The 26,440-nt window shown below is 38.3% G+C and overlaps 1 protein-coding gene across 1 annotated transcript in view; it reads left to right on the top strand.

The window, feature by feature from the left end:
- Positions 1 to 26,440, top strand: part of SGMS2 (sphingomyelin synthase 2) — a 168,598-nt gene that overhangs the window by 31,612 nt on the left and 110,546 nt on the right. The window contains exon 3 of the mRNA XM_082728582.1: positions 5,674 to 5,818. The gene's annotated coding sequence lies outside the window, so the exon portion shown is untranslated. The remainder of the gene's footprint in view (positions 1 to 5,673; positions 5,819 to 26,440) is intronic.

Below are 26,440 nucleotides of genomic sequence, written 5' to 3'. Positions count from 1 at the left end.
TTTTTAATTTATTGACTGAGAGAGAAATCACAAGTAGACCTAGGGGGCAGGCAGAGAGAGAGGGGGAAGCAGGCTCCCTGCTGAGCGGAGAGCCTGATGTGGGACTGGATCGCAGGACCCTGAGATCATGACCTGAGCTGATGGCAGAGGCTTAACCCACTGAGCCACCCTGGTGCCCCAAATAGCATCTTTTAGAAGATAATAAAAGGGAAAACAAAGACAAAACATAATAAGGCATGAATCAGAGCTATCTGATGAGCTCTGTGTGTGTATGATCTGAGTGCCCTTGAGCATGCTTCTTTTCCTCCATGAAGTTCACTTCTCTCACCTACAAAAGGGGAATAAGAGACCCACTGTGTAGTTGGGTTGCAAGCACTTGGAAGTCAGTGCTCATTAAGTGGAAGCTGCTTTTTTGTTTCCTCTGATAGGGCAGAGATAAGGGAAGTGTGTCAACAGTCACAAGCTTGGTTAAAGCGATAGAGGTTTCACATTGTCTATATGGCCAGTTGGGAAGGAGGGTATCTAGGGAGCAAAATCGAGTTCATATTGGAAATCCCCCAAATAATTACAGAGCCAATGAGTTTTATGTATCCTTTTTCCAAACCAGTCTCCATTATCTGGAAGTAAGACTTGGAAAAAGACAGATATTTATGTTAGATGGTCTAGAGGAAGGTCAACAAAGCAGAGAAGTATGCTAAGAGTGAGGCTGGTTTAACTGGTCAGGGCATCCTGCCTAAGCAGTTAGCTTGCTTTTATTTGAAGTTCTGAGAAAGGAGACTATTTATAGGAGGTGGAAGATAAAAAGTGAGCAGATAATTTAGTAGATTAATTAGAGGCTGTGTATGAGAGCATACCTAGCAGAAAAATGCTTTTCCCAGTGCAGAATAAGTGAATCCACTCCTGACTTTTTTTGCAGCACATAAAAAATAATTCTTACATGATATATGTACTCCCTGTTTGGAAGAATTCCCTTATGGCTTAGCTACTTTTTATATACCAAAAGCCTTGAACAGATTGCAAAAAAAAAAAAAACAAAAAAAAAACAAAAAGGCAAGCAGATATGTATTGAGCAACCACTGTATTTCAGGGTGACTCTGCTGTAAGGGATATAACAGAGGAGCTTGTATAAGCAAGTCTGTAGTGGATTTAAAATTTCATTTTTCAATATTAATGGCTTTATAAAAGAGTGTATGTGTGTGTATATATATATATATATATATATGTATATATATTGTATATACATATATATATATATATACAATATAGCAAATTTGATGATGTTTATACATTACTAACAGTCAATTCAATGAAGAAATCAACAATACCAATTGTTGGCCATGTCAAACCTCAACTATTTTTCCATTTAGATAGCATATAGAGATAATCTGTCATCCTTGGTCACTAGAAATATTGCCAAAGAACGACTATTCTAGCTGTTGGTACCTAGAAGGTGCTTTTGGTTACTTGCTTTGGTGTTTAATTTCTTAAATGTTAATTATTTAAATTATATATAAACTATTATCACCTTATTTTTATATTGGTAAAACACATATTCATTAACACAGTTTTATCCATGACTTCTCCTTTTCTTTCTTCATAAACTATAAATACACAGATAATTCCAGAGATGAAGGCAGACATACATAATATTAAAGTTGGGGATTTTTTTAAAAATGCATTATAAAATTCTTGGAGTTATATGTACAAAAATTAGTAACCCAACCATTGCCTTGTTTTTACTTTGTCAGTTTTATATCAGCCACTGTATTCTCTGGAAATATAACTAAAGAGGGAAGTTATAATAACAAATGTAAATTTACTGAGAAATGCAGTTTTAGAGGAATTGGAGAATATGGGGAGGGATGATCCTTGCAGAGACTTAAGAATTTTGTAGTTGAATCAATTGATAAACCGATCATGGGGAGGCACTGGGGAAAGGAAAAGATTTTCAAGAGAAAGATAAAAAGTCACGTGTGAACAACTAAAAATTACATTTTCAAAGGCAGCTCAAAGAATGATAATATTATTCTTATTTCAATCCTCATGATTAAAAAATGCATTACTTAATATTTCTGCCAAAATTATCTTTGAAAGACAAATTTTGTAATGAAAGATAAAGAAAATAATGTACTATCACAGGATTTTAAATAGAAATGGAGATTTCTGATGCAATAGGGTGAACAGAATGCATCGCTTCCATTCTCTCCTGGAAGCCTATTAAAGTGACAATAATCATATTTAAAATATATAGGCCTAAAATATATATATATAAAGAAAAAACAGGAAAGAAGACACAGAGAATAGGAAACATCAATATGCTTTGAAGGATGGAAAGCTGTTGACTTAGAAGATCTTCAGCAAGAAGAAAGAGAACCAACCTGCAAAACTTGAGAATGTGCAGAGAGGGAATGTGAGGTGCAGATCCGGGATTAAGAGAATCGTTCAAAAGTCTGCCTAAGAGACATTTAGATCTCAAAGAGCCTGGTGACTTCCCCTCCCATTTCAGACTTAAGATTGATTCCTGCGGAGCCTGAATCAAAAAGATTCTGAGGTTAAGGACAGTAGGTACAGAAAGCTCCAGGGGAGCTGAGGGGCTAAAAATAGGTAGATTAAGTAGAAGTCCATGTATTTATCAAAGAAGCACATCCTCACCCATTACTAGCCCTCGTTCTCTCTCCGGGTCCCTAAACACCTGCAGCCAGGTACAAGACTCCAGTCTCTTTCTTGCAGAAACTGAATGGCCATTTTGTGCAGACTCAAAGCCATTCTTAGGTGCTCAGAGTCTCAAACAAATAGAGAGAAAACCTCAAAGAAGAAAACAATTCCCAAAACAAAGGATCCAACAGAGAAGAGGGTGAGGGAATTTCCCAGTATAATAGCAAACGAAAGTGAAGAGTAACAATTCATAAAATGGGGCCAGAAAACAATCAGTCAAGATTGAAGCAGGAGAGCAAAAGTTTCTGGAAATAAACTAAAAATGGAATTCAGATTATCTGACAAGTATTGGGTTATATGAAAGCTTATTTAGATGACTCCAAAATGAATAATTGAGACAGTTATTAACTCCAGGGAAAGAGAAGATAGAGTAATCATGGTATACTACTAGATTGAGCAGTGAAAAATATGTAGACAGCCAAAATAATATAAATATGGGATAAAATACAGATAAATCGGTGGTTTAATTATATTAGGATTGTATTATATATATATAATATAATATGTTTTATTGTATCATATATATCAGAACTGGAGCTTTCTGTACCTACCATCCAATTATATTGGGAAGGAGGGGAAGCAGGGTAGTTGTATAAGAGCTATATCTTCATTTATCAATGTAAAAAGATCAGTTAATCACATATAAAATACTATATCAAGATAGAGCATCATAAATATAGAACTCTTATGTAGAAAGGTAAATCCCAGAAGACATACGGTAAGGATCAGAAACTGATGGGTGTCGGGGCACAGGGAGAGGTGGGTCATTTTTGAAAAATTTAACTGTCAAGAAAACTATTCGTATTATATTCCCTTATTTTAATTAGTGGAAAGTAGTAATATATGGGCTTACATTCTGTGTTTCTCAACATATTTTAACCCATGATTGCATTTGATAAATAAACAAACAAAAAAACAACCACCAGGGGCGCCTGGGTGGCTCAGCGGGTAAAGCCTCTGTCTTGGGCTCAAGTCATGATCTCGGGGTCCTGGGATCGAGCCCTGCATTGGGCTCTCTGCTCAGCAGAGAGCCTGCTTCCCTCTCTCTCTCTGCCTGCCCCTGTGCCTACACATGATCTCTCTCTCTATGTCAAACAAATAAATAAAATCTAAAACAAAACCAACCACCAAATCCATATATTCTTTCAGTGTTATTTGGAGATTAGAATAAAACAAACTTGGTGACTAAAAACAATTTAAAGCAATGAGACAAAATGCTGTTTTGCCCCTCTTGCCCCTACTCCAGAATTAAATAAGAACATTCCTTTCCATCCTTGCAAAGATAACAACTGTTCACTTTTTCTCATTTCCTGGCTGAGGATCTCGGTGTCTCCTTATTTCAATCAATCCAATTTAATGCATTCAATACAAACTCTTTTCTCTCTGGCTTTCAGTGCCTGTTCTTCTCCTTCCCTGCCCTCTACCTATCTAACCTTATTTTCCATTACATCACAGTGGGCAACTCCTGTAAAGTTGGATGGCTCTCTCAGAACCAGGCATACATACCCTGGGCCATGCCTGCTTTCATCCTTTAGGTCAAGCTCTTGCCTGAATACTTCGGCCCATCTCTTCTGGACCAGACCCAAGTCTTCCTGTCCTTCAAAACCTGCTTCAAGAGGAACAAAGACTTTTCTTATCATAATTCTACTATCTTATCATCTTCGAAACTTTGGCTTTTATCATTAAAACTTACAGAAGAAAAGAAAATGAATGAAAGTCACATTTTATGACCTACTTGGGCAAAAAGGAAATTTAGACAAATGAACATTTGTCCAAATTCAAGAGACTGTACTCAATCTATTGGGTTGGCACCTACCATTAATTTTCAAAATGTGATGTGCCAGTGATATTTTTCAGCACGATGCCATTCTCTATGAAGGAAAGATCATCTTTTTAAAGCACCTAGTCCCAACAACATGAGACTGTTGGAAGGGATAAATAGCAAATTAAGGCTAGATTGAGAAAAGCCAATAAATATGATAAAAGTTTTATATTGATCTTGCCTCTTAATTATTTAAATGTTCACATTTTTATTGCATTTATTGTACAACAACATAAGAATACCAAAGAACAAAAACAGAAAAAATTATCTCTACTTCTATCACTCAAACTGTCTTCACTTGTTCACGTACTCTTCCATTTCTCAACCCTATGCATATGTAATTTTACATAGAAAGCATTCCAGTTTTTACCCTTGGTATTGTAAACATTTTCATGTTGTAAATCCTTCTCTGCACTTCACATGTTAGTATTTATACAATAATCCATCTCTTAATACCCATATGAGAATTCATCTATTGCAGCACCATAATTATTTGTGTCTCTATCATTATTCATTTATAATTCTTTTCAGTCATTCAGTAAAAAAAAATTTTTTTTCAGCAGACTGTGAGCAAATAGGCAATCATATGCACTGACAGTACTTATCAAATTTAAAATGGGCATATCCTCTAACCTAATCGATCTACCTTGTTGAATCTATCCTTGAGAGATAATTATAGAAGTTGCAAACATAAATATGCTATTTGCTGCATTATTTAATGGTAAAAACTAGAGATGATCTAAATGAGCCAGAGTAGTATAATAGCTGAATAAATTTTGGTATACCTGTATATAACATTAAAGGGTGATTAAAAATAATGAGTTAGATCTGTTTGGGTTGACTTGGGTTGATAAACTGATGAATGGCAGTGTGAGGGTGGGAAAGGAAGTTTAGATAAGTAGGAGGAGCTCATTGTTGTGGGAAAATGCTATATGGGTATGCTTATAATAAATACATATATACATGTTTGCGCATACATAAGAAATTGATATAGACCAGCAATTCCTTTTTCTTTATATCCTTCAGTAGTATTTGAATTAACACAAACACATATTATTACTTTTTAAATTTTTGAATAATAAAATATAAATTATCTAAATAATACTCATTAAGGAATTATTACTTTATTTTCATAGATGGTCCACTCCAGCAGCTCTTTTTAACTGCTCCAGAAGGAACAGGAGACTTGGCAAAGCTGGTCAGTCCTCTCTACCTAAAAATGAGGAGATCTCAATCTTCTCTAGAGTCGAACTCATTTTGGATCACCAGTATATTCATTAGGTAATGAAAATCAATTTTGTGTTATGATTTGTTACTGTATGATTTGTTACTGTTTGATTTGTATACTGAAGGGTTTCCCAGCATTTTACTGTTGACATTTTGAGCCAAGTAATTCTTTGCTGTCAGGGATGTCCTTAAACTCTACCTACTAGATGTCAGTAGTGGGCTTCCCTTCCAGTTGTGACAACCAAAAAATATCTTTAGACATGGCCAAGTGTTCCAGGTTGGGAACTGATATAATACAATAGTATTTAGCCACTAGAAAGAATGGATTAATTCTAAATATATTAATAGAAATTACCTCCAAGGTAAAATATTAAGTGAAAGATGAAAGGTCCAAATAGTGTTCTGAGTATGTAGACAATATACTGATGCAGAAAATATAGTATGGAGTCAGCTACCTGGAGTAGAATCCCAGCTCTTCTCAACTAGCTGTGTGACCTTGGACAAGTTACCCAACCTCTCTGTTCCAACATTTCTTTATTTTTAAAAGATACTATCATATGGTTAAGCATATTTCATACAACTAGTATGAGGATTAAAGAGATCAATTTCTGTAAAATACTTAGAAGAGTGTCTGGCATAAATGTTTTCATTTGTGATTATTATCATCAGCATCATTTGTGAAAATATAATATTGATAGACTATCTCTGGAAATATTTATAAGAAAACTGGTGAGAGTGGTTTCCTCTGGGCAAAGAGGTTAGGAAAAACACAATTTATAATGGATGCTCTTTGGGGATTTTAAATTTCTTCTACTATTATTTATTCAAACATTTTAAAAAGGCAATTTAGTTTGAAAAGGTTTTATGAACATATGTTGAGCTCCTACCTTTTATTTTTTAAAAAGATAGATTAAAACTTCTGGGAAACTAGCCATTTTATCTATGCTGCTAAAATAACCAAAATCTCCTTGTTGGCAATAACAAGTTAACATCAAAATTGTCTCTTCCCCCTGCCCCCACCACCCTGGGGTAGGAGAAAAAAACATAGAGAGTCTTCATTCATTTGCAGTTTAAAATAATAACAATTTCATCTGGCCTTATTAAATGTCTCATTTTATAGTAAATTCCGTATTTACAGAAATAGGAAGGCAAAGTGGCAGATGGTTCAAAATATTGTGTAGCTTTATAATGTGATTTTTTACTTCTATTTGAATATAAGTATGTCTCACTAGCACAGATGTCTATACTAAAAGTCACTCTAACAGTGGAGAGGCATTAGAATTGTGAATTAATAAGTAAAGGGAGAAATCTTTTAGAACATGTAGGTTTTTTTTAATTAATTAATTTACTTGAGAGATCAAGCAGGGCATTGGCAGAGGGAGAAGAGAATCTCAAGCAAACTCTGAGATGAGTGCAAAGCCTGACACAGGGCTTGATCTCACAACCCCAAGATCATGACCTGAGCCAAAATTAAGAGTCAGATTCTCAACTGACTGAGTCAGTCAGGCACCCCGGAACATGTAGTTCTAATAGTGACAGGAATGCAGTTATTTGCAAAGCTTTACAAAGAAACACCCGCTGCAGTGAAATATGAGAAAGAATCAACTGTTGAAAAGATGGTAAGGAGAAAACCTAGATTTCTAGTTTGGCAAATAAAGAACTTAGAAGTTGCCACGTGGTCCTAACAACAAGAACTTTAACAAACAGAAAAATCAACAACTCCTCTTAGATTCCTCAGAGAAATGAAGTCACAGGGCAAAGCCACTCCCTCCAAAATTGGAGAGGCAGATAGTTAGATACAGAGAACTACAACTCACCAGAGCAGAAACCTCTGTGGAAACCAGTACTAGGATGACATGATTGTCTGTAGAAAAATATGAAATAATCACCACCACCAACAAAAAAAACTTACTGGAGCCATTAATGATTATAACAAGATTTCAGGATATAAGGTTTATATGTAAAAGTCACCTGCTGTCCTATATACCAGCAATGAATAAGTGGGATTTTGAATTTAAAACACATTACCATTTACATTAGCACCCCCCAAAATGAAATAAGTGAAATAAATTTAGCAAAATATGTACAAGATCTATGTGAGGAAAATACAAAACTCTGATGAAAGATACCAAAGAAGAACTAAATAAATGGAGAGATATTCCATGTTCACGTGTAAGAAGACTCACTATTGTCAAGATGTCAGTTCTCCCCCAATTTGAACAATAGGGTCAATGCAGTCACAATAAGAAGCCCCACGTTATTTTGTTGTATCAACTGACTGATTCTAAAATGTACATGGAGAGCAAAGGACCCAGAATAGCCAACTCAATTTTGAAAGAGAAGAATAGAGTCAGAAGACTGGCACTATTTGACTTGAACACTTACTAGAGAACTACATTAATCAAAACAGCATGGTATTGGTGAAGAGAATAGACAAATATTTCAATGGAACAGAACAGAGAACCTAGAAATAGATCTACATAAATAAAGTCAGCTGATGTTTGACAATGGAGCCAAGGTAATCTTTTCAACAAATGGTACAACTGGTCATCCACATACAAAAAAAAAAAAAAAAAGAATCTAGATACAGACCTTACGCCCTTCACAAAAATTAACCAAAAATAGATCATAGACCTGAATGTAAAATGCAAAACAGTAAAACTCCTAGGAGGTAATATAGGAGAAAACCTAATTGACTTTGAGTATGGAGAAGACTTTCTTTTTGAGATTTATTTATTTATCTGAGAGAGAGGGAGGGAGAGAAGCAGACTTCCCACTGAGCGCAGAGCCCCATGCAGGGCTCTATCTGGGGCTCATTCCAGAGCTTGACACAGGGCTTGATGAGGGGCTCAGCCCCATGACCCTGAGATCATGACCTGAGCTGAAATCAAGAGCTCATTGTTTAACCGACCAAAGCTCCTACGTACCCCTGGAGATGACTTTTTAGATACAAAACCAAAAGAACAATCAATAAGAGAAATAATCAATAAACGGACTTCACTAGAATTAAAATCCTATGCTCTGTGAAAGGCGATGTGAAGACAAGCCACATAGTGGAAGAAAATATTTGTAAAACGTATATCCGATAAAGAACCGAATTATGTTACCGAATTATACAAAGAACTCTTTTTTTGCCCCTGTAGAATTATTTGGCACATTTCTATATGAAAAAAATTAGAAACCATTTGATACACCTAAAACACATGTACTCTGTAACTGAAGCACCTATCTTTAGCATCTGAAATATGAGCTCTTGGATAGGGCTGTAATTGTAGATAGCACATCAATTCCCAAACTGAAAGATTCCCTTATTTATCTCGAAATTGCCATGGGAAATGCTAGTTGTGCAATATTAACCATCTCTCCTAAGGGAACACTCTCCCAATGCTTAGACATGACATTTATCTTCACTAAACACATATCCTTTGCCAAACCTGTTTGAAAAGCAATTCATTTGGAAGGTTTAGTTGATCACTCTAGTTTGCAGCCAAGACACCTCCTAGTCCTGCAGTCAAAATTTGGAGCATGATTTCAAGCCAGACAGAATCCCATACATAAAAAAACAAAACAAAACTATGAACTAAACCCTAGTAAAACAACCCATTAGTAACCATATAATCAAGATGAAAGGTTCACTGCTAAGCTAGATTAAAATTATATCTATATAAAACACACAGAAAAATATTTTGTTGCTGTTTGTATGGTCAAAATAAAGCAACCAAACTCTTTAATTTTCTCCCTTCTCTCTTTTTTTTTAAAGTATAGGTCTTGCCTTTTTTTTTTTTTAAAGATTTATTTATTTATTTATTTATTTATTTAAGGGAGAGAGAGAAAGAGCATGAGCTGGGGGAGGGGCAGAAGGAAAAGGAGAAGCAGACTCCCTGCTGATCAGGGAGCCCAATGATAGGGCTCAGTCGGGGATCCAGGACTCCAGGATCATGACCTAAACTGAAGGCAGATGCTTAACCAACTGAGCCATCCAGGCGCCCCTCCCTGCTCTTCAACTAAAGAATTTCTCCTCTGTGTGGTACAGTTTAACCGTTAAGACTACGGTTCTGCAGTCACACTCCCCGCATTTGACTGGCATTTCCACCACTTCCTAGCTCTACACCCCAGCCCAAGTTACTTAACTTCCTCAGGGCCTCATTTCCACCTTCTGTAGGAGAGGGCAGGCAATAAATACTACAGGATAAATTAGATAATGCAAGTAAAGTGATTAGAACAGCATTGGCACAGAAAATACTTGCTGATTATTATAATTATTTGACACTACTGTAGTTCCTCATTTAGTTTCCCAGTTGTCCATCTAAGTCTTTCAACTTACAATATCAAATTGCCATTATATGTCCGTGCCACTAGTACAATACTCAGCACATAGCATGGACTCACTATATTTTTCTTAGAAGAAAAGAGTGTGGGAAGGAAAGAAAAGAGAGAAAGGAGGGAGGTAAGATGAAGAGAAGGGAGTAGAGAAGAGAAGTGAGAGGTGGGTGGGGATGAAGAAAAGAGAAGGGGAGGGGAAGGGAGGGGAGGAGAGGAGAGAGGAGAAAAGAAGGGAGTAAAACTGAAAACGTATGTCGTAAGGAGTAGAAAACCGATCATAATATGCCGTGACTTCATGTTTGCGAATAGAAGTCTCCTGTTCATTTCACAGGTAACTTGATTGTTCTTCCAAATCTACTTATTTAATACTTTTGATATATATGTACAATCACAATGGTTTGACTACTTTATAGGTACGCTTTCTGGTTAGCTTTCCAAAACTTTTAAAACACCAAGTCCATTTAGTTCACACACAAGCATTGGAAAATACAAGGGAACACATAGCATGAAGCATCAATTCATGTACACAGGCTAATTCAGAGCTTAGTTTTTAGACTTGCTAACCTCAGAGCATTTCGGTGGGTAGGTACGGGCCAAATGATTAGTTTGATTTGTTCATTTAGAAGTTTTATAATCTTAACAAAAAATAGACAGTTAAGCATCTGCCTTCAGTTGAGGTCATAATCTTGGGGTCCTGGGATCAAACCTCCCATGGGGCTTCTTACTCAGCAGGGAGCCTGCTTCTCTCTCTCATCACTCTGCCCCTCCCCACCCTGCTCATGCTCCCTCTCAATGTCCAATAAATAAATAAAATCTTTGAAAAATAAGATAAAATGTAAAAATACATTAAAAACTGGTCATTATCCTGCTAATTTAAGTAAATGCAATTATAATGAATTTGGAGGATCTAAATGGTCTAGTTTGGCCTCCTAAATTTTCCCTTAATAGTCCATTTTTCTCTTCATTTTCTAGCTGATAAACTTAGTACAAAGTTACTTGTTTATAATTTGAAGTGACCTATTTTTCATGACTTTCCAAAAATGTTACTTCCTATAGAACAAATATCTTTTAAAAAATATTTTCCAAATATTTTATAAAAATTTGTGTTCTCTTGATAGAGTATTTTTATTCACTAAAGAAACATTTTCTTGTTTATATTCTTGTGTGGGATAGTTCTTTTAAAAACCACTCTAATTATCCAAATATTTATCTTACAAGTGGGATCATTTTTGTGACTGCTTCATTACTATGGGAAGAATACAGTGTTTTACTACAAAAGGACACAAAAAGCCCTTTAATTCTGGAAATTCTTGCCCTTGTGTCATAAAAACAGCCTAGGATTATGGAGGAAAAAAGATTAGAAGGTAGTGTTTATAATCGTAGACAAAACTATGCCCTAAACTAGCTACAAAAAATAAGTCTTTTTAAAAACATCACACTCAGAACCCTTTAATTTAACTTTGCTTTGCCTTTGAAGGAAAAAATTCCTTGAACTCTAAGTGGTTTTTAGATTTTAACTCTAGTCTCTCATTGAAGCTTTCAAGTCCCAAAGTCACTATTTGTTGGATTACAAGCAACATTTGTAGGAGACACCCCTGCCCATGTTCGTGTACTTGCCAAGTACCATTTCTAGAGCTCATTTCCATCCTGTTGACCAAAGTGGGAGGTCATGATATACCCAGTGGGTAGAACAAAGGCTATGAGAGCAACCCTGTTGTTTTCAAGGTCTCTATCTTTCTCACGTTGACTTTTTTTTTTTTTAAGATTTATTTATGTATTTGAGGAGGAGAGAGAGAGAGAGAAGGGCAGGGGAGGAGGGTGGTGGGGGAGGGGAAGAGGGAGAGAGAGTCTTAAGCAAATTCCCTGCACTGAGCCACTGGGGCTCCATCTTACCACCTTGAGATCATAACCCTGAGATCATAACCTGCACCAAAACCAAGAGTGGGACACTCTGCGACTGTGCCACCCAGGAGCCCTTCTCAAGCTGAATTCTTAAATGTACTAAATAAAAGTGGAAAGGAGGAGAAGGTGGAAAAATTATTTTTTTATTGGCTTATTCAAGACTGGGCAAATGCCTATCTTAAATCTCATAGGAAGTCTGGGTTATTGGATATTCACGTAATGACCACAAAAGGGAAAAATGTAATCAGGTAAACATTAAAATAAATTGCAAAAAAAAAAAAAAAATGTGACCTGCATGAGTGGTTCTCAGCCCCAGGACATATTAGAATCACCTGGAAAGCTTTTAAATACTGTGAAATGCCTGGGCCCCCACCCCTTGGGATTCTGACTAAATTGTCCTGCAGTGGGGCCTACACACTGGCATTTTTCAGATCACCGAGATGGTTTTAGTGAGCAGGAGGGCTGATAACACAGTTCTGCATCTAACCAATTAAATACTTGGGTAGATTTTTAACTGGAGGAGTTGGTTACTTGTGAGCAATAAACTTTTGAGCAATAAACACTCACAAAGGGCCTGCACATGCCAGGCACTGTGTTAGGTTCTGAGAATACAAAACTATTTGAAAAGGAAAGACTTTGAAAAATAAGAACATGAATGGCAGTAACAGCTAAAATATTTTCTAATAAGAAATGAAGATCAACAGCTCTGGTCTTTCAGGTTTTCACTGACTCAGGTCATCACTAGAGTTAAATGTCAAAAGGGAATGCCCCAAAAGCCTTCCCTCAGATTTATACACAATCAGGTTTTAATGAAAAATCCTGACAGTAAAAAATGTCCATCACTTAACTATGAATAAGCCAAGAAACCTCTCATAACACAAAAGAGATGGAAATCACAAATACTGAAAAGCAAGAAAATGCAAAGAAATCGGTTCAGGCTAGTGATTTCTGGTAGAGTGAGGAGGCTACCTACCCCCAGGAGAAAAGCTGAAGTGATGAAATGACTTTGAAAAATTAAAGTTAAGGAAAAATCCCCAACTTCCTCGGCCAGAAATTTAATGTGGCTTTATTTTTCTTGATATAGAAATTCTAAGGAAACGTAACAATCCATATTCAACTATAAAGGCAAAAATATACTCCAGAGTTAAGTGAAATTGCCTGCAGATTATTAATAAATGAATTAGACTTGATTCATAAAAGGAGACTTTGACAGAAGCTGAGGGTGTGAACTTAGAAAAGCATAAACAATATCTTGGGCTTTATTTGAATACCCAAACAATAAAGATCAGTGCCAGCATTATGACCTGCAGTAACATATATTGGTCTGATTGCAAAGCAAGAACTAATAATTGTGTTTCATGAGGAAAATCTAGAGAGTACATAGCACATATTAGAAGATATTGATTAAAAATACCTCAGGTTTAGGGATGCCTGGATGGATCAGTCGGTGGAGCATCTGCCTTTGGCTCAGGTCATGATCCTGGGTTCCTGAAATCAAGCCCCACATTGGACTCCCTGCTCAGCAGGGAGTCTGCTTCTCCTTCTACCTCTGCCCCTCCCCCTACTTATGCGCGTTCTCTCTCTCACGCTCTCTCTCTCTCTGTCAAATAAAAAAAGAAAATATTAAAAAAAAATACCTCAAGTCTTCCTCAGATTTAAAATTAATCTCAATGCAAAGACCACCAGAAAGAAAGCATTCTTCTTGAGAAAATGGTAACATTTATCTTTACTCTCCTCGGACTTCATTTCCTGAGAATCGCAATGCTTTTTCAATTATGAGTTATCTGAAGGAGTTCTTATCAACCAATATGTTTAGAGCAGTCCACTCCTTGTATGTATGTTTACTATCATCCCCACCACTAGTAATAGTACAGATTTTGATGACGAGACTATTCATTGAGCCCTATTGTATAGCAGGTCCTTTGTCATACTAAGCATTTTCTATAGTACCTCATTTAATCCTCATGATTGACTTATTTATTCATATTTTAAGAATGAGAGGACTGTGGCTACTCGACATTTAAAAATTTGCCCAAGATTACAGAATTAGAAAGTAACAGAACTAAACCCCAAGTTCTTCAGTTTTCTTTTTCTTTTCCAATTTGGAAGTCTAACATATTGCAATAACATTCACACTCTGTAGGAAAATCCTAAAATATAAAAAAGTTGACCAGAGTAAAAAGGCATAGCCATGAAAGATAAGTATACAAGGATTTTCTGCATGTTTCCTTCCCATCTTTTTGTGGTACCTGTACACCAGTGCCTGTGATCTTAAATACAGAACTCGGCAACCCCACTGTGCTTGCTTCTACGTGGGCTCAAAACCTGCCCTTTTTTTTTTTTTTTAAGATTTTTAAAATTTATTTGACAGACAGCAGTAGTAGGCAGAGAGGCAGACAGAGGGGGGAGGGAAGCAGGCTCCCCGCCAAAGCAGAGAGCCCGATGCAGGACCGGATCCCAGGACCCCGGATCCCGACCTGAGCCGAAGGCAGCAGCTTAACCCATTGAGCCACCTGGGCGCCCCAAAACCTGCCCTTTTATTAGAGGTTCCCTCCTCATTCTCTGTGCCCCCCTCCATACCTAATGCTCTAGGTAGAAGTACACACAAATGCATAGAGTTACATGTCCTTTCCTATCTCCCCCATGCTTATCATTCTCTCTACCTTGTCTTCCCCTTATCAAAAAAAAAAATAAATAATAATAATAAAATAAAATAACTGGCTAGAGGCACCTGGGTATCTCAGATCACTAAGTATCTGCCTTCGGCTCAGGTTATGATCTCCAGGTCCAGGGATCAAGCTCCGTGTCAGGCTTTCAGTTTGGCAGGAGCTTCTCTCTCTCTCCCTCTCTCTCTCCCCCTGCTGTGCTCTCTGTCTCTCTCTCTCCCAATGAATAAATACAATCTAAACAAACAAACAAACAAACAAAAACCTGGCAAAAGAAGCAAAACTCAGGTGACTAGACAAACCAAGCATTTCTTCAAGACACACCAAAAAAAAAAAAAAAAAAAAAAAAAAAAAATCACCAGGAAACAATGTCTCAAGTCTGAGTGTAGAGATAGAAGTTGCCATCAACCAGGATCTCTGAGAATGGACAGCCTGCTAGCCTTAGAACAGGAATCTAATGAAGGATGCTTTCATCTCCAGTAAACACACACAGACACACAGACATAGCTTATAACTGCCTCCCAGTGCCTTTCTTCTTGGGTCAGTATTTCTAAAACACAAATTTCAGGAGTATTGATTACTGTGACTTCTTTGAAGGGCATTTTGGAAATAGTTACAAGAATGTAAAATATAATTAACCTTTAATCAGCAGTTTCATTTTGAGAGATGTTTTCTTTAGACCTACTGAAATACGTACCCAAAAATTATGCACAAGGCTGTTAGTAGCATAGTGTTTGTAATTGAGAAAAATTAGAAAGCACTTATGTGTCTATCAGGGAGGGACTATTGTAGGTGCTGGGGGCATAGAAGTGGTGCTTGCCCTGGTCAAGTTTCATTCCAGTGGATGTCTGACTTAACTTGCAGGAGCTGTCTTAGCCTAAAGCACATTCTGTGAGTTTGCCTTCGAAACCCCTCCAGTGCTACCTCAGAGAGTATCACGGAGGGAACCTAAGATTCGTTTTTTGGTAATACCAGCCCAGCAGAAACGACTAAGTGGAGGACCGACCAGCTAGGTTGTGTCATTATTTGTTTTCTTTACATGTTCCAAGAGTGCCATAGAATTAATCCACCCTTAACATTTCTTTCTATTGCAACTCTTAAAGTAATGCCTTTCTCGGGTGCCTGGGTGGCTCAGTGGGTTAAGCCTCTGCCTTCGGCTCAGGTCATGATCTCGGCATCGGCATTAGGCTCTCTGCTCAGCAGGGAGCCTGCTTCCCCCTGCTCTCTCTGCCTGCCTCTCTGCCTACTGGTGATCTCTCTCTCTCTCTCTCTCTCTCTGACAAATAAATAAAATAAAATCTTTTTAAAAAAATGTCCTTCTCTCCCCAAAGTGGCAAAGGATTCACATTCTCTGTTTGCCTTCCAGATTCTCATGCACTGTGACAGTGGTAGCTGGGTATCCAAATCACATTTTATTTATTATTTTTAAAAAACTGGGGGGAGGCAGCAAAGCAAAATTCATTGAGGAACAAGAGAAAGCTCCTGAAGAGGGAGGGAACCCGAGAGGGTTGCCCCCAAATCACATTTTAAAACACCAGAGTCACTATGGGGTTCCTTCCAGAATTTTCAGAAATTGGGGAGGCATGTGGAAAAGAATAAAAGTCCTGTATAGCTACTCTCCCCAAGCAGAGAGATTCAGGGACAAGGGTTATAATGCGTGTTATACCATGAATGACAAACATTTCAGAATGTGAGCAAAACATTATCTTTTGGAAAGTAATTGAGCAACATCTACCTTAAATCTTTGAATGGGGTTATAGCTAGCCCTTGTGTGCATTTTCTAGAAATTATCTACCCTTTTTCATTAATGCAACTAGTCAGGGAAAGATAGGAAAGATCAAAATCAATGTCTAAACTATGTATTTACTTTAAATAAACACAATTGTATTATTTTCATATAGTAATATATAAAAAACTACCACAAAAATCATGCCAAAAATTTTAATAAAAGATACAAAGTATCCTGCTTTAGATTAACACATTAACTATATGTAAATTGGACTCCCAGGATTTGAAAACAGTCTGTCTAGAACAGTCCCTAAAATATTACACCCACCATAAATTTCTGTATCAAGCCATTTTGTTAAGCCTTGAAAAGAAACTTCAGCATAACCAAGTTCACTGTTATCACAAAGTCAGAATTAGTGAAAATTTAGAATCTTAAGGTTGAAAGAGATCTTAAAGTTTAACTGATCTAACAATCCAACACTCTAACATTTCTGCCAGTTAGAAAGCATACATTTGTTGAGCACATACTATGTGATAATTCCATGGTAGATGGTTTTTAGCCTGTTCTGAAGAAATCTACAAAAGGAAGAACTCCCCACCTCACAAAGCAACCCATTCCTCTTTGGGAAGTTCTAACTATTAACTGTGAGCTGGCGGGTGTATATCCCCTGAAACTCTTCTTACTACATTTGCCACTGACTTCCCTTTTGCAAAAATCAATGTCCTGTTTTAAGTTTCATGGAGCACTTAGCACTAATGACCGCACATATCTTTGAACTTCTGTTGCAGTTTTATTTCTTCCCTCCAAATTAGATCAGATCCCCTGGTTATAACCTATTATATTGCACCCTATACTTTTCCTACAGAACACTTAAGGGAGTTTGTAAATAAATGCGTAACAGCATGGATCGTGGTGCCAGACTGCCTGGATTCAAGTCCTGCTCTAACACACACTAGCTGTGTGACCTTGGGCAGGTTTTTTTTACTTCAGTTTCCTCACCTATAAAACAAGGATAATAATGATACCTACTTCGTGGACTGCTGAGTATTAAATAAGTTAATATTTACAAAGTGGTTAGAACAGTGGAACTGTTCATAAGTTAAACGGATGATTTGATTAAATTCTGTGGATCTCTACTAGATTGTAAATTCCATGAGGATAAGAAATCACATCTACTCTACTTACCATTTTATGTTCACTGCCTAGTTCCATGTCCTTTGCCTCCAAGTGTTTGTTGAACAAGTGAAGGAATAAGTGTACAAGTGAGGGAAGACTGAAACAATGAACTGGGACAGATCTTATTGTTTCATATGGAAAGATGCACCCACCCAAGGCTCATTCCCCATCTGGCTCATAATGGTTACTTATAAACACCTGTCTTAGACCATTTTCCTAGAACAGTCCCTCCTTGAAAGCCCGCCACTGAATGCCCTTGGTCTTTTCGTCTGACTTTCACATTTCTGATTACAGGAGCTGAGCTTTGAGAAGTGCTTCTGTTCCCTTCAGTCTTGGCAATCTGCATAGATACCACTTTCTAGCATTCTGAATGGGCTCCGTCTCTGGCCTTCAGTTTTGCTCCTGCCCTTGATTTTGGTATTTCCCCCAAATTCCAAGGTCCGCAGCTGTGTGTGTTTAAGCTGATGGGGGAACCCAGGTCTTCTGACTCGTGGGATATGACGCCATCTAGACTCTAGCAATCTGCCATTCTTGGATAGAAGGTTAGGAAATTTGGCAATCTACTACTCAGAGTACTTTTTATTCTCCTCTTTATATCTCTGAGCTAGGATCTTTCCATTTTGGGCCAGATCTAAAGGTCTGGCTCCTGTTCAAGTTTTGCCCTTCATGCATTTGATAGTCAGCTTTGCATTTGAAACTTTCCTCTGTTTTGTTCTCACTGCTATTGTTGAGTTCTCTGTCATCTTTTAAAAGGCATATCTTAAAGCATCTGGATCCTGCAAAACACTGGGGCCATGCTAGAAATTCTTTGGCAAAAGGGAAGATTATGGGGTTATAAAATCAGCACTGCTATAAAATGGTGGCAAAGATCCACTTTGCCTCTAGGTTAAGAGTTGATAATAGGATGTGGGAGCAAAGGAATAACAGCAGTAGATTTTGTCTCAAAATTTTGGAGTAGTTTCCTCATGTAAACATTTAGTCATTGGGCTGTGACTATGTACCCACTGTAAAAATATCTAGGCACAGAAGCAAAATTTGAAAGCTTCCTATGTAACTAAGTCATGGGTACCAAAATAAGTTTATCTTTCTATGTTTATTTCCTTCCTTAAGACAGAATGATTAGTAGAAGTTAGTTGAGGAGGTAGACCTCTTGGCCCTTGAAAGTCAAGAAAATTAATATAACCAAACCATAGGAAAACTAAGGTCGAAGATCACGAAAAGAGCTCTGGATAAGAGCTCTTCAAATAAATCATTTCTCACTATCTCAATTTACCCTCTGGATAGTTCAGAAGAAAACAAAGCTAGTGGTGCTTACTAGGTACATGTAACTAGATTATGTTTAGCCAGAAACAATTGCTTCTCTAAGCCTAAGACCTTAAAAGTGATAGGAGAGTCAACTCCAGATGATGTGTTTTTTTTTAATTATTGAAATGTTCGCACCCTTCCAAATACACCCACACGTGCACACACACATCACATTTCAAAGTTAGTATCTGAGATTTTTATGAATGTTGATTTTGTTGTTGTTGTTGAAGATCTATCTGGTGATACTGTTTTCAGTTTACTTGGTGGTAGGGGAAAGTTAAAAAAAATTTTTTTTTTTATTAAAGAGACTCAATAGGGACGCCTGGGTGGCTCAGTTGGTTAAGCGGCTGCCTTCGGCTCAGGTCATGATCCCAGCGTCCTGGGATCGAGTCCCACATCGGGCTCCTTGCTCGGCAGGGAGCCTGCTTCTCCCTCTGCCTCTGCCTGCCATTCTGTCTGCCTGTGCTTGCTCGCTCTCCCTCTCTCTCTCTCTCTCTCTGACAAATAAATAAATAAATAAATAATCTTTAAAAAAAAAAAAAAATAAAGAGACTCAATACCCCCATGGACTAAAAATACTGGAGTCTGTTTTTCTCTCACTTAACAGTTCCACAGGGTGAATAAGGGGGTGGCTGTGCTTTACATAGTCATTCAAGGATCCAAGTTCATCTTTCTAATTCACTTCATTTGCCTTTCAGATCATCACACTTACCTGGTAGACTTCCTATCTTTTTTTTTTTTTTTTTCCTCTCCTCCTCAGTTTTGGGAGGCCTAGTTCTCCCTCATCAACTCAACCTCTAAAGCTTAGGGTACAAGGTTTAGTCCTCAGATCGTCTTGTTTCTCTACATTACTCACTCTCTGGGTGATCTTACAGAGTCTTGCTATGTTAAATAACATCTATATTGATGGTTTCCAAATAAATACTCTTAGTTTATTTTGATCATATTTTTACTGGCCACTTAACACCTCAGTTGGAATCTCATGGGCACAACCTTGACATACCCAAAACCGAGTTTTGGATATTTCCCTCCAAGTTCTTCTGTAGTTTTCCCAACCTAAATTAATGGCAATACCATTTTTCAAGTTCCTCAAGCCAAAATCTTGATTTTATCTTTGACTCTTCCTTTTTTCTATCTCATAGCCCACATCCAGTCCCTCAGTAAATTCTCTGGGCTCGGCCTTCAACATACATCCAGAATGCAGCAGCTTCTCCTCCTCTTGCCTTGTCTATACCCGCATTTGGTCTCATTTCATCTCCTACAGTGGCCTAATACCTACTCAACATTTCAAATTCCCCTTCCCTCTCTTATTTTTCTTTTCTTTTTATGTTTTTATTTATTTATTTGACAGAGAGAGAGCACAAGCAGGGGTAGTGGCAGGCAGAGGGAGAGGGAGAAGCAGGCTCTCTGCTGAGCTGGTCTTGATCTCAACACCCTGGGATCATGACCTGAGCCAAGGCGGATGCTTAACTGACTAACCCAGGCACCCCTGTCTTATTTTTCTCCTTTGCACTTGTTTCTAACACACTGTACATAGTGCTTATTTACCTTTTTTTTATTGTCCATCTGAGCCCAAGGCAGGGGAGCGGCAGGGATTCTAGTCTCTTACTCACTGATACTGCCTCAGCATTTAGAATGCTGCCTGTAAGGAGTAGACTCTCAGTAAATATTAGCTGTAAGAATGAATGATCCTTGTTTCTCCTCCATGGTCTAAGGAGGCATCCGCATGTCATGTTTCAGGGTCTGAACCTGGAAATGACACACATCACTACTATTCTCTTAGGCATCACTAATGGCCATTTCAAGCTCTGTGGGGGTTTGGAAATGGCACTTCTTGCTTGTAAGCTATGGGACCACCTAGGACTCTACAGTTTAGAAAAGGGTGGAACAGAATTTGGTGAGCAGCTGATAGTCTCCACCTTACCTGTTATTTACACAACTCATTTGTGTCCAGAATGACAACTAAACCCACTTTGGAGTCCCAGAGGTAAATTACAGGCTGAAGGTAGGCCAGGCCAGGCCATTCAATAGCATGCAAACCCAAGAGTATTTTATAAACCATTGATCACTAGTTTGCTCCCTAAAGCATGGCTGAGGCAAATCCCATTTGAAAGTCTCTGCCAAGTCCCAGATATTCTTGCTAATTGCTTTAGACAGAAACTGCCCAGAACACACAGACCATATTTTTAGACTTTATTATTTTATTGCTCAGAGCAACCTGCAAAAGTTTTGCAGAAATAATAATAGAGAATAAAGAAGTGTGGGTGAAAACTCCTTAAATAGTATAATGAAAGAAACTTGTTCCTGAGTTTCCTATTATTATCTCCTCAATTTCTAGAACTTCTGAAATAAAACAGTGGATTAAGTTTCCTCTTCTAATAGATTATAGCAATCTACGAAATGATCTCTGGAGAGCTGAATGATATAGAAGCTTGGGGTGTGGAAAATCTACAGTCCAGAGTCCAAGCATAGATCTTTGCAGGAAACATAATCTTAGGTGTTGAAATTAATCAGTAGCCTAGCAGTGACGTTACTGTTCTTTATCTGGAATTTAAAAAGTCTTAAGTCCTTTCAGACTTTTTTTTTTAAGATTTTATTTATTTATGTGACAGAGAGAGATCTCAAGTAGGCAGAGAAGCTGGCAGGGGTGGGGAAGGTCCTCTCAGTCTTATAAAATTACTTAACTGAAGCTGATTCCCACAGTTAGCAGGTAGAATTTATGTTGTTATGCGTCAGAATATACACATAATATAAACACACACACACAAATTTGTTAATGAGGCCTACTCTTTCAGCAAATGAAACATGTTACATATCTGAAAATAACCACAGTTCACATCAAAAAGGTTTATTATTGCCTTGCTGCAAGAATTCATGATATTTTAAGCAGTGAGTTTGTTCCTCTGCCAAAGAATCCAAAGAAACCATTTCAAATGAATACCCTTTCCTCTGATTTTCGCTGTGTCCCATGAAGGGTGTTCAAATAAAGGCAGCTTGTGGGAACAAAGCAGGAAGACAGGGCCTCTCAATTGTACATGTAAAACTAATAGCTAAATTTCTATAGCTAAAAAATCAGCTTCTAGATGTTTCATTTAAGTCCCTTCCTTTTAAATAACTAACAGAATTTTGGATTTCATTCGATTTACAATTTATTAAATAGGTAAAACATTAACATGTAGGATATACAAAGTAGATTTATAGTTACTATTCTAGATGTTTCTTGATTATGGCTATCTCAGAAACTCAGTTTATTTATTTATTTTAAGATTTTATTTATTTATTTGACACAGAGAGAGAGCGTGCGCACAAGCAGGGGGAGCTGCAGGCAGAGGGAGAAGCAGGCTCCCCACAGAGCAGGGAGCTGGATGCAGGACTCAGTCCCAGGACCCTGGGATCATGACCTGAGCCGAAGGCAAAAGCTTAACTAACTAAGCCACCCAGATGCCCCCAAAACTCAGTTTATTGAAGAAGTTATATACCTTGATGCTCTCAGCATTTACTTATTTTTATTTTTAAGGACTTCATAATTTCCTGGTTAGAGATTATAAAGAATTTCTTCATATAAAGTGAGAAAATAAAACAAAGAAATTAAATAGCATTTTCCATTTTAATAATACTCAAGTATACTTTAACTATAACACCAAACAAAGCACCAACACAAATTGTAAAAGTGGAAGAGATCTCTATGCAAGGCTAAATAAAACAGTGATCAGTGATGAGACCTTTCCTTCTTTACCAGCACTTCTCAAATACTAACTAATAAATCATTAGAACAACTCCTTTAGGGATCATTCCTAAAATATTGGTATGTTACCTAAATGGATCCTTAAGTTTCTCGAAAACTAACCGCAAAGAAAAATTAACTTCCTTCCTTCCTTCCTTCCTTCCTTCCTTCCTTCTTCCTTCCCTCCTTCCTTTCTTTCTTTCTTTCTTTTTTTCATTGACACAGAGAGAGAGAGATCACAAGTAGGCAGAGAATCAGGTGGTGGGGAGTGCGGGGGAAGCAGGCTCCCTGCTTAGCACAGAGCCTGATGCGGGGCTCGATCCTGGGACGGATCCTGGGCCGAAGGCAGAGGCTTAACCCACTGAGCCACCAAGGCGCCCCCGAAAAATTAATTTTCAGACAATTAAATTACAGTTCAAACTTTGGGAATCTTTGGGCTCTGAATGGTAGTCTAAATTTTACCCTCTCACCTTTGAGCCATGTTCACAGCTAAGAAGTGCTCATTTCCCTTGCACTCTAGTATGGAATCTCCGGAGTTTTAAAATGGGACTCAAGAGGGGGCGCTTGGGTGGCTCAGTTAAGTAGCTGGCTCTTAATTTTAGCTCAGGTCATGATCTTTGGGTCCTGGGATGGAATCCCATGTCAGGCTCTGTGCTCAGCAGGGAGTCTGCTTGAGGATTCTCTCCCTTCCCCTCCCTCTCCCTCTGCCCCTCCTCTGCCCCCGTGCATGCTCTCTCTCTCTCTCTCTCTCTCTTGTAAATAAATATTTTAAAAAATAAAATGGAACTCAATGGACAATCAAGACTCAGTAATGATGAAGCATTTATATAATACTGAGACTGTATTGTGCATATTACATTTTATGAGTAGACTGCCTAGTCAAGCTGGCTATATCCACTTTTCATGGTCCAAGATGAGCTTGGGAATAAGACTGGCCTGCTGTACTTTCTAGAAGGCTGACTGCACAATCCTGTGGCATATAGAACTTGAGAAATATTTGCTCAAGCCTCATTCTGCTCAGTTCCATGGATCCAGCCCCCAACTGCCAAAGGGTTTGGAATCATTTTTCTTTGTGACCACACTTCTAGTTGTCAAGTGGTTTATTATTACTTTCCCGTTTCTCTTAAAGTTATGCGGATGTAACAGAGGAAAGTGAAGTGATTTTTCTGTGAAGTAAGGCACATAATACGTTAAGCATTAGTTCAGATTTACTGACTTAGGACTCGAGCCTGTCAGTCATCTACTGGGGAGTGTATGGAGTTCATTTATACTGTGCAATCCGAGCACTTTTTTGTTCTCATCCTCGATCTTCTGAAACAGCCCATTGCCTCTCCAACACATTCAGATTCATTCTGGAGCAGTCATGGTTGTCATTTGTAATACTTACTTAAAACCCAAGAATTTATTATTCTCCTGACCTAATATAATATATCTGTAAACAAGAGATCATATATTTTATGAGGTAGTCTATAAATAATTCTTTTAGACAACAACTTCCTTTTTTAATATTTGTTGGTTGTACTCATAAAAACATAACTTGAAATAATGGCCGTTTCCCTGATTCATTGGGATTGAGGTTTTGACACCACTTATATACAGGCTTTCCACACACCAAATTTAAAAGTAAAAGAAATCACTTTCCAGGTGAAATGCAGAACATGTTGAATTACACATACTTGCAAAAAGCATCTTATAAAGTACATGCTCCTTGAGATTATTGTTAGGATCTTAATCAAAAACAAAATCCCAGCTCAGGTTTTGCAAATGTGGGCAGCACCACACGCATTCTTTGGAGTGTTAAAGATTTGCAGCTTGGTATTTCTTGGTTACTCTTTCCTCAGAAACATACAGGAAAAAAATGTTTCAGGCTTAAGAGAAGGGTCAGTTAAGGAGTTACTTAAACTTCCTTTGAATTTCTTGAGCTGACAGGTGGGAGGGAGCAGTTTGCAAAGAGAGGTTCTATTAGGGCCAGATGTTGGTTGAACGATTGCTTTCAGACTCACCTTTCGGCAGAGACCTTCTCTGTTTCCTGGCTCCTCCTTTCTGGAAGTCTACCACTGTGCTCCTGGCATATGAGGTTTGGGGGAGATCAAGTCAAAATGAAGTGTTTTCCTGCACGATTGCATACCCTTCTCACAATCTTCATAAAGCACTATCACCGTCATTGATAGTCCATGTAGTAAGTTATAAAATGTCACCCTGTTTCTCTGGTATTGTACCCAAGGTCACACTCCAGTCCCTTTAAACAGATACACACACACACACACACACACACACACACACTACTGAGAAGCACTACCATTCAGGTTAGCAGCTGGTGTGTCCCCTAATCCATCTGCCCACTACAAGTCACTAAAAACCACACTCCATCCTTAGGAGAAAATCAAAGATGCTCAACAGGGCCTATGAAACCATGAATGGCATGTTCTCTAACTACCCCCAGCTTCAAGTCATGCCCATCTCTGTCTCAGGCACCACATGACAACCACCCTGGCTTGTTTTCATTCCTCAGAAGGGCCAGACTTTCCCCACAAGACCTTTGTTGTTCTTTCAGCCCAGGATTCTTCCCATCTTCCCAGCACTCATCTCCCATCCCTCACACATGCAGGCACAAGTCCTCTCTCTCTTTCTGTCTCTGCTAATTTTAACTCTGGCCTTCAACTCTCAGCTTAACATACTCAAAATATGGTGGCCTTCCCCAACCCCCAAATTTAATTTAGCCTCTTTTAAAACAATGCCTCAGAGTATCCCATACTTCTCTTCTAAAACACATATCACTATTTTAAAATATGTATTTATTTATTTTTATGATTTGGCTTTAAAGTTGCTGTTTTTTTTGTTTTGTTTTGTTTTTGTTTGTTTTTTTTCCTTACTAGGCTAATAGTAAACTCTATCAAGATAATCTAAGTCTTCCACCTCTGGAATTCTGGTAACTAGCATGCAGCAAACAATAAATAAATATTTGTTGAAAGAATGCACTTTGCTTCCACATTACATGCCAGGAGGAAAGGGCTCAGCCAACCAGGTTCCCAGTTCCAGGTCACTGCCCTATGATGAAGCTATTGAAAAGGGCCCGGATGTGCCTTTTAATTGTCATAGAGCCAGCTCATGCTCAGACATTGTATCTAGCCTGGTCATTCAACCATCCTTCAAGAGAACCACTGGCTCATTCCCTGACTGGTGCTGGCAGGAGGACGCTGAGTCCGGGTGGCCACAAAGTCCCTGTGCATGATAGAGGCTACTTGCATGCTTCCCTGTGGTCTCGACACAGATTGTTCACTTTTCCCACTTCCTCCTGGACATCTTCCTCCACTTGCACAGTTGGAAGACATCCAAGCCCTTCCAGCAGCTGTTTGCATGTCTTCGCATGATAAGGGAAGCTAAGGAATGTTATCTTTGCAATGCCTCAAATCCCACTGTCACATGTCATTGAGCCTAAACTCCAAAGAGACCTCTTCCTAGAAGTGCCAAGTCAAATCCCTTATCCACAGAGTTCTCTGACTAGGAGAGCTTAATGTGCATGCCACTACTTGGTTGTAGGACAGCCATTGCCTCAAGACCTCCATCTGCAGCTATGGGGAAAGCCATGGCTGAAGCGTGTTCAAGCCAGCAGTGTCACTGGCCCCGATGTTGGCCATGTGTGGCCCTATCTCATGCTCTTCCGTCCATATCATGATATGAAGAGACTGCTACTCAGTTATAAAGGACGCAGTCTCGTGAAGGGGACTTTGTGGCCCTCTCTAAGCAATCATCTAAGGAGGTGAGGAAAATCGTCCCACCACTGGTAATAGCAACTCCCAGTGCTTGGCCGCCCTGGGTCATATGTGCACTCTCCGCAGCTGGTTTCCGAC

This window comes from Mustela nivalis, assembly GCF_964662115.1.
Source record: "Mustela nivalis genome assembly, chromosome: 4".
Classification (NCBI taxonomy): Eukaryota; Metazoa; Chordata; class Mammalia; order Carnivora; family Mustelidae; genus Mustela; species Mustela nivalis.
This window is presented reverse-complemented; position numbering and strand designations above follow the sequence as displayed.